The following is a 9,988-nucleotide window of genomic DNA, read 5'->3' on the forward strand; positions in this document are numbered from 1 at the left end:
TTTATTGACTCTGAAAACCCAGGGGAGGATCAACTATGAGTCAGTTTATACTTAATATTATGCAGCAACACAAGTGTTACTTATGATGCAAGATTGTTACAATATTTGATTATTAAGGTTGTTTTTGTTGCGGTAAGTTTTAGCTGCCCAATGGTAAAAAGTTGTGCTGCCAACCCAACGGCATATAGTTTGAATTCTCTGCCTGGAGAAAGATGAAACGGTTTCCTCCTGTGCTATTTACACACTCTGAAAACACACTGTAGAGTCAACTATGAGTTAGTTCCAACTTGAAGCACACAGCAACTGTTGATAATCCTTAGATGTGACATTCTGTATCAAATACTTGCTGAAGATTTGTTGTTGTTTTGTGCCATTGAGTCAGAACTGACACAGCTGATTCTTTAGTGAATTTTCAGAGATGCCTTTTTGTTGGCAGATCAACTCTTTGCTTTTAAACCACCAGAGTTCTCTTGAAGAAGTGTAAGGAAATGTAAAAGAGGGCAGGGGACACTCAAATGTGAATTTCCGCTCTTTGCTTTCATATTGAGACACATAATTAGTTTAGTACATTCAGTAATTGTAAAATTTTAAATTGCTGTTTTCATTCATAAATATATGAATAATTATTTGTATAATTTTTCTAATGATTTCCCCTTTCAGCATTTGTGGGGTCCTCTGTGTCAAAAGAAGTTCCCAGAAAGAAGTCTGTGAGTTTATTCATCTTTGAGAATTTCTTACCAGTCTTTGGATGCAAAAGAACTAACACAAGGCTATTGCTATTACATTTTTAGAAATACTACCTATGCAGTGAGATTTCCTGACCTTGCAGGCTAATAAAATGTTTTAATGTCAGAATCAGCAGAGCATGTGGGTGGATAAGTCATTGAGCTAATTAGTCATCCTTCTTCCAAGAGCGGTGTATGACTTAGTGGAGTGTGTTTAGCATTACAAGTAAATCAACATTGCTGCAGCAGAGAAGCATCATTCCTGAGTCATTTCCATAACTGCCACCTTGACTTCCAATAAAATCCGCCAAGTTTATGGCTCTGAGAGATTGTAAAAAGGGAATGTAGCAGGGAGGGAAATTGATGTCACACATAATCATACTATAACTATAGTACACTAACTTTAGGAAATCAGGATGGATTACTGAGTAATGGAAATGAAGACACAAATATATTCAGACTTTGTCCATAAACGAACAAAGCCATTTATATTGTAATTAATCCAAAGATGTTTCACTGACTTGTTTTCCATCCTTATAAAGTTTACTTTTCAGATGTGGGCACAATTAACTGCAAAAATGGTAAGCTTGTTGTTTGCATCTGTAGTCAATAAGCTCAAGTTCTAAAAAGGACTTTGTATTAGAATAGAAATGAGATTGCTAATGGTCTTCTTGGGCTTTCTTCCAATAATATAGTAGTTGAGTTAGTATTAAACTTGTTGTTGTTATTGTTATTGTTATGTACTTTTGAGTCAGACCAAACTCATAATAGATGTTGAAAGACTACAAATCATGTGGAAGGAGGGTGTCTATTCCAACCCACCGCCCGGCCCATTGGGCAGTTGATGAATTAGAACTTTGTGCCTTCAGGTTAATAGTGTAACTTTTATGTTATATTATTTTATGTTTTTGGTTTATGGCTTAATCATCATTGTCTCACTATTTTTTTTTAATTCACAGTCATTACTTTTTCAACTGGTTTTACCATTGTGTTGTTGATGACAGTTGAGTTGAGCATGACTCATAGTGACCCTATGAGCAAAAGGCCTGAGGCCTTTCTATAACTATCATCATTTATGAAAGTTCATACAGTTTCCATAATTGCAAATAAAATCACATGTTAGAAATATATAATTTTGCAAACCAGTATGTTCCAGGTTCCTTAGTGTCAGCTATAAATGTTGATAAAGGATATTTTGATAGCATAGTGATAGTTCTTCATACTATCTTTAATCTCATTTTCTTTAAAATGAAAAAATTTCATTGTGATTTGAGTGAAAGTTTACGTAACAATTTGGTATCACAGTCAATCGTTCATGCTTATTTTGTTTTATGACATTTATTAAAATCTCTGTGCTGTGTCCTCTCTCTTCCCACTATTTCTCTGTGGTTCTTGTTTCCATGTATCCCTCTATTCTTTCTCTTCCTACTTTCTGTCCAAGTTTTACCCTTGAACAACTGCTGCCTTTATGATATTGTGTAGTTGATTGTTTTAACTGTTGAGTATCTTCCTGGAATTACAGTTCATCTCACAGATCTATTATTTGACTTAAACTGTGCCACAAAGATGAGCCAATTTCAAGATCAAAGGGTGTTTAATAAGATTTGTTCTTGAGGGTTCCACTAGCCCTGTGTAAGGTGAGTAAATCTAGCTTTTATTTTGATTATTATATTCACTTATTTCTCACTTCTTCCTGGACCTTTTAGAGTTATTAGTAATGGTATTTGGGTACCATTTATTTCTATTCTCAGAGTCATAGAAGTTAAGGATAGTCAGGTATATTGTTCTATGGACTGTGTATATTCGTGTGCCTATTTTCCCCCCACTTCTCATGCTTTAGATAGGAGAAGATCAATGATTAATGCTTAAGAGCTTTAAAATCTGCAGTTACTGCCCAGTAATGTAGAGTGGAGAATATTGGCTTTTATGTACTGTTATGCCAATTTACTCTGATGTGTCCCGAGACTATGTGTTGAGAGAACTGTGACAAGTAACTCATTCCCTCAAGGAGTGTGGTTATTTTTAAGATCTCATTATGAGTGAATTGGAACTGACTCATAGTTGACTCTCCTGTAAATTTTCAGAGGCTGCAAACCTCACAGGAGGAGACTGCTCATCCTACTTGTAGGAAGCAGTTCGTTTATCTGAATTGTATGGATTGGCGATGCAATTCCCTACTGACTAGGCCACCAGAGTTCTTATAGTTAAGTTCATGACATGTTGAGCCCTGTTGGCTGAATTGTTGTGGCTGGTATATGTCATTGGGTCAGAATCAACACATAACTGTTCCTCCAGCAGGTTTTTAGAGGTTGCAAATTGCACATGAAGACATTTCCCATTTTTCTCCCTCAGAGCAGCTGGTGGATTTGATCCACCTGCCGTTAATTTGACAGCACAATTCATTGTAACTAGGCCACTCGACCCCCCTGTTGGTTGAATTAAATATGTGGATATATTTACAACCCTTTATTTTTCCTTTTTAGTCATGCATTTTATAATCTCTTTGACAAACATTTCCATTTTGGAGTTTATGATTGAGTAAACCTGTGAGGCAGGCCAGATAAAGACCATTAAGATTATTCAAATTTTATAGTTGGAAAATGAGAACTAGAGGGATAAAGTAATTTGCTTTCTACTCTTGAAAATTGCCAAACCCAATTTAGAAAGGTTTGTGGTCTATACAAATGAGTGCCAGTAAAAGGGGGGCTCAGAAGGTGTCAACAGTGAAGACTCAAAAGAGAAAGTTCCCTGTAATTACTTCCATTTTCTTCCTCTCCTTTACAATTAGCTTGGTTCTTTTTTTGCCTTTAAATAATACAAACCTCACTGGAAAAAATCAGCCCCCCCCTTTTCTCTATCCTATTTCATTCCTCTTCTTCAACTACAAACACCTGAAAAGAACAAACAACCTTCACTTTCTTACCAAGAATTCCCGTTCTGAACATTTGCAATCTGGTTCATGCCTCTTACTACACTGAAATTGCTCTCTGGGTGGTCGCCAAGGTTTATATTTAACTCTAATAGTTTGTACTGAGCAATTCTTCATCCCTCTTTGAGCTTACTGCAATGTTTAGAAGAAGTCTTGGAAACTTGTTCACTTAACCCTTCCAATACTCAATATTTTTCTGCTTTGAGAAACTATTTTGGTTGTTGTTTAAAAGACATGCTTTCTATAATGAAAGCCATTTTGCAAGAATTAATACAAATTCTGAGGTGATATGGATTTTCAATTTTATGATTGTTGTTGTTTGCTGTCAAGTTGCAACTCACCCATGGCTGACCCTCTAGTGCTTTTTCAGAGGCCAAACATCACATGAAAAGATATACCCCATTCTGCTGCCATGGAGCAGCTGATGGATTTGAACCATGTTTTCCTTTGGGACTGCAGCACAGCTTATAACCACTAGGCCACCTTTGTTGTTGCTGTTGTTAGTTGCCATCTAGTCGAGTACAACCCATAGTGACCTTACGAACAACAGATGTGAGCCCTTTCCTGTCCTATGCTGTCTTCACACTTTCTGACACACTAGAGTCCATTATGGCAGTCACTTTGTTGAGCCACTTGGTTAAAGGTCTTCCTCTCCTTTATCCACTCTTTGCTTTTCCAAGCATGATGTCTCTCTACAAGGAATAACCTCTCCTAGCAACAAGCCTGATCTATTTGAGATGAAGCTTTATCATCTTTGCCTCCACGGAGAACTCTGGCTGCATTTTTTTGACAGTCCATGGACTGTTCAAAACTCTTCTCCAATACCACACTGCAATATATATGTCTGAGCAATCTCCTATCTTGGGAGTGATGGCATGAGAATGGTTTCTTCAGATTTTCCCAGTTTTAAAGGCCCCAACCAGATGGCAGCTTGCACTAAAAGTAAAATAACAGATTTTTGGGGGGTGTTGGGGTGTTTTTGTCTTTATAAGTCAAAGATGAAAAACGTAGATGGGCACTATATTCCTCATGTGTATCATGAAAGAGTTGAACTATTTCCTCTCCAGAGTTAAATGTACTCCTACAAAATACAACCCCTCCTGCCTCACTTCTGGTCTCTCCCTTTACCAGCCCTTTAAACAAAACCTTTTTCAAGTTTCTTTTGCTTTGGCTTTCTCATTTGTCTATCTAATATACACTTAAAAATTCAAATATTCCCTTATTTATGCTTTACACACTCTCATGCTTATTTTTCACATTTCTCTTCAACAAATGAGTCACACATTTCTAATTGCCTGCTTGATAACTCAGTAAGTCTTCCAACACCTACTTAACCACCTAGTTTAAAAAGAGAAGAAAAGGAAATAAAACAATACCCAAAGCAGAAAAAAATAAACATGTTATGGAACTTTTTTTTCCATCAAAGCTTTTTTCAATTTTTTTTTTTTTAATTCTACTCTGGTAATTCTCACTCATCTGTTTTTCACAATTACTTTCTATCACTCCTTCCTTACCTCAGAGAAGTACTAAACTTCTTTGTTTCTTCAGATTTTCCAGTGGAAACAAAACACAAAACAAACAGGGGGATTTGTATTTGGTGTAGTGTCTTCTCACTATTAAAAGACTACACAAATTGATACATGTTGTCATTTTTTTTTTTTTTAATGTGTGTACCGTCAAATTGGATCTGACTGGAACAGGAGGCTATTGTTCCTCCTTCTTCAGCAGAACATCTGGTGGATTTGAACTGTGCACCTCTGGGATTGCAGTGCAGTTTCCTGCCACTACACCACCACAGCTCGCCACAAATTGATACATGTAAGAGTTAGAACAATCACTTAATAAATATTTACTGTGGCTCCTGGTACAGCCATCACCATCCTCACTCTGAATTCAGTTGTCGTCAAGTGGATTCTGGCTCCTGTCAGTCCTCTGTGTGTGAGAGTAAAAATGGCCTTGAAGGTTTTCTATTGCTGACTTTTTGAGAAGTAGATCATCAACCGGTGGATAGATTGAAACTTCCAGACATCTAAATTGTTGTTATTCTGTACCGTGGAGTCAAAATAAATTTGTTGATGATTCTCCAGTTGATTTCCAGAGACAACAAATTATATGAGAGGAGATTGCCCATCTTTCTTTCACAGAGCAGATGATGGATTTGAACTGCCTACCATTGTGTTGATAGTACAATTCCTTGCCACCAGACCTTCCTAATCAAGAATATTAATTGTTTGCCACCCCCAGGGTCTCTCTACTTCCTCCGGGACTGGATAGATAACTTTTATGATCCATTGCAAAACAAAAACACATAACTTTTTGTGTTTAAAAAAAAAGTTAAATCAAGTAGCATTACTTCCTTTATCCTTAAGCACATCTTCAAGGTCAATTTCTTTTCTATTGAATGACTGTGTAATTCAATGACATATCACTAAATCATTTCCCTCTTAGGAATTTAATGAGACTTAATTAGTAAATGTTGTAAGCTAGTTTCATAATTATAAGAAAAAATTAAAATGGAGGCTTTTCTATGAAAAAAAATCACAATTGATTAAAACAATTGTATTGACTTATGTACTCAGTATAAAATTGTGATATTTATAGAGTTGAACTAATTTCAGTATTTGGAAGGGCTATAAATTCAGCTCATATTATTTTTTAGATGCAAATAATTGCCTCATGATATCTGTCCTGTACTAGTCCTAAAGATTTTATGGAGCAATGAACTCAGAAATATATGCTAATAGTTTCAGAAAACATTCTTCTGGCAACATAAATACAGCCTAATATATGTCATTTATAGTTTTACTTTTAAAGATAAATATTCTTTAATTTACTACCACTACATACAGCATTTCTGTTGCAGAATTTTATCACTATAATTAGTTGACTAATTAAACACCTAGTTGTTCATACATATAGAGAGCTCTGGTGGATTAATGATAAGGAGTTGAGCTGCCCACTTAAAGGCATGTGGTTTGAATTTACCAGCTTTTTCATGGAAGAAAGGTGAGCAATCTCCTCCCAGACAACTTACTGTTTCTGAAAACCCACTGGAGTCTCAATCCTGAGTAAGTTTGACTCAGAAGGCACAAAAAGCAAGTGTATACACAGCAGCTGACACGATAGCAAACGAATTTTTACCTCAGTCAACATGTATTATTCCTTCTCCTCTGAAACCCTCTCAGATTTGAAAGAGTCTTTCCATATGGAAAGAAATGCTATTGATTTAGTCTGTATGTAGATGACCTGCTCGCCCAAAGGCCATGCTTTTGGTGATTCAAATCTACTAGAAAGAAATTTTTCTGAGGAAAAAAACAAACAAAAAAGGTCAGTCTCTTCTTTTTTTATTTTAAAGCCTTGTAAACCCAATGGAGAGTCAGCTAGTTGATTGTAGTTCAGTAGCAATGATTTCTTTGTTTCTATTACTTTGTTTCTGTATGTGAATACTTCTGCTTTTCTAAACTAACACCTCTTGTTGTTATGTGTCGCAGAGTTGCTTGCGACCTATGTACAATAGCTCTGAAATCTGCTCTATCCTGTGCCAACCTTATTGTCTCTGACACACCTTCCCTCATTACCCCAGCCACCGAATTAATCTACCTCATTGACTGTCTTCCTCTCTGTGTTGTCCCTCCACCCTTGCGAGAATTATGTCCCTCTCTAAGGACTTGTCTCTCCTTGCAACATGCCCAAATTATGTAAAATGAAAGCTCAGAAAACTTGCCTCCAAGGAGCAGCCTGGTTTCACCCTTTCTAGGGTGAACTTGTTTGTTCTCCTGGCAGTCCATGGTATATACAACACTCTTCTCCAGCTTCCACAGCTCAAAGACGTCAATTCTCTTTCTATCATCCTTAGACGTTGTCCAGCTTTCTGATGCATAATCCTTAGTATGTACATTTATCCCTTATTTCTCCCCTATGGATTTCCTGAAGAATCTCCTGTTTTTCAAAATTATTCTCATGGTATGAACAGTTATCCCAGTACACCCACCATGAAAATCTTCCCTAGAATTTTTTTTTACTGCCCTTTTCACAACACTTGCAGTGCTTTAGTCTTTGTTCATAGAATTGGGAGTATTTATAGCACAGACTGTTTCTGTTTAAAGGAAATACTTTCTAAGATTATGACAGATGGACCAAGTTCCAGTATTTTATATTTTAAAGTTTCTATATATTCAGTATCTATTTATTTATTTGGCAACTTTTTATTAAAAATATGATGTGCTACCTAAATTTAAGAGTGGTCTAGTGACCTAGTGGGAAAAGTGTTGCACTCTCAACTGAAAGGCAGGAGCTTGAACCCATCAGCTGCTATGCAGAAGAGGAACAGTCTCCTATGTGATTTATAGCCTCCATAGGCATGCTGGAGGGTTAGCTATGAATTGGTTCCTAGTGCATGACAATGACTTTGGCTCGATCAATGTTTATCGAGGACCTCCCATGTGCAAAAGTTTGTCACGTACTGAATGAGAACATGGCCCTATTCACACAGAGCCTTAATTTAAGTATGAAAAGAAAGAACATAATAAATTAGGTAATACGTGTGATGATTTCATGGACAAAAGAGTTAAAAAAGAATATAGAAGGATGATAGAATGGGCTACAATTTTTAACAAGTGTAAAGTGAAGAACTCATTCCTCTACTGACATTTTAGAAAATTACAAAGAGGGGTAGGTGAGAACTCTTTAAGGAAACTGAGGAGATAAAGATTCTAAACACAAATAACAAGTGTGTGTATCCTGAACCAGAGTGAATTTTGTTTATTTTAGGAATAGCAAGCAACACTATTGAGATGGAATAAAATGAAGCAGGGAGGAGTGATCTTCCAGCAGATTTCCAGAGAGTGTAAACCGTGCTGGAGAAGATAGCTGTTTCTTTGGGATTGCAGTGCAGTTTTTTACCACTAGGACACCCGAGCTTCCTAGGAATAACAAACAGTTGAGTAGAGGGAACACAGTGAACCAAGGAGAATTATAAGAAGTTGAGATTATAGGGAAAAATGAGCTGCCATATCACATATGGCAGAGGGGCTCTGATGATGGAATCCTAGGGAGCTGAGAGGCTAACCCAAAGCCCATATCTCTTTTACTGTTTAAATCCAATGACTCTTAAAATATATAGAAATTGGCTAAATGTAGGGCTATTAAGAATGGTAACATACTGGTTAGGAGAGATATAAAACAATCAAGGATAATCCCAATGTTTTTGGTTTTTTGATTTGTTGCTGTTACGTGCAGTCTCGTAGCCTGTGACTCAAAGACCATACACACAATAGCTCTGAACCCTGTCCTGCCCTGAGCCCATCTCACTGTCTCCAATACACATGTTCCTGTTACTCCAGTCACTATGCCAATCCATCTCATTCAGGTTCTTCCTATTCTGCATTGTTTCTTTACCCTTCCAAGCATGATGTCCTTCTCCAAAGACGTGTCTCTCCTGGCAGCATGCTCAAAGTATGTGATATGGAGCATCAAAATCCTTGCCTTCAGAGAGCAAGATTTTTCCAACCTATCCAGGACAGACCTGTTTGTCTCTTAGAAGTCCAGGCTATGTTAACTTCCTGAACTTCTCCAGCCCCACACCTCAAAGGCATCAATTCTTCTGTCATCTTTATTCATTATCCAGTTCTCTGATACATAGTAAATAATTGCGAAGACTATGACCTGGATCAGGAACATCTTAGTCTCTAGACTGACACCTACTGCACTTCCACACTCTGGACAGGTACCTGAGAGCTGACTTTCCTAACCCAATTCGTCTTTTGATTTCCTGGCTGTTGGTTCTAAGAGTGTTGATCGTGGATTTGAGCAACCTGAAATTAATATTCTCAATCTCTTCGCCATCTATTGGTGCTGCCAATTGACCCAGTGGTAAGAACCTTCGTTTTCTTGATATTGAGCTCCAATCCCTATTGAAGACTGCAGCCCCCGACTCTATGCAGTAGATATTTTAAGTTGATTTCAGTTTTAGTGAGCAAGGTTGTATATCTACGTAACACAAGTTGTTGATGAGTCTTCCCCAATTCTAATACCACATTCCTCCTTGTGAAATATCAGTTTTCCAAATTATCTGTTTCACATTTATATTGAAAAGGTATGGAGACAGGATGCAATCCCTGTCATACTTTTCTGATTTTGAACGATGGTTTCATTGTTTCATGGTTTCAGTGTTTCATTGTTCCGATGACTACCTACTGCTCTAAATATAGGTTTTGCATGAACACAATTAAGTATTCTGGGATTCCCATAGTTCTCAAGGTTAGCTACAATGTGTACACACTCAAATGCCTTTTAATAGTCAATGAAACACAGATAGACATTCTTCTGATACTCT

This window comes from Elephantulus edwardii, unplaced genomic scaffold (assembly GCF_000299155.1).
Source record: "Elephantulus edwardii isolate Elephantulus edwardi_28Jun2011 unplaced genomic scaffold, EleEdw1.0 scaffold00167, whole genome shotgun sequence".
Taxonomy (NCBI): domain Eukaryota; kingdom Metazoa; phylum Chordata; class Mammalia; order Macroscelidea; family Macroscelididae; genus Elephantulus; species Elephantulus edwardii.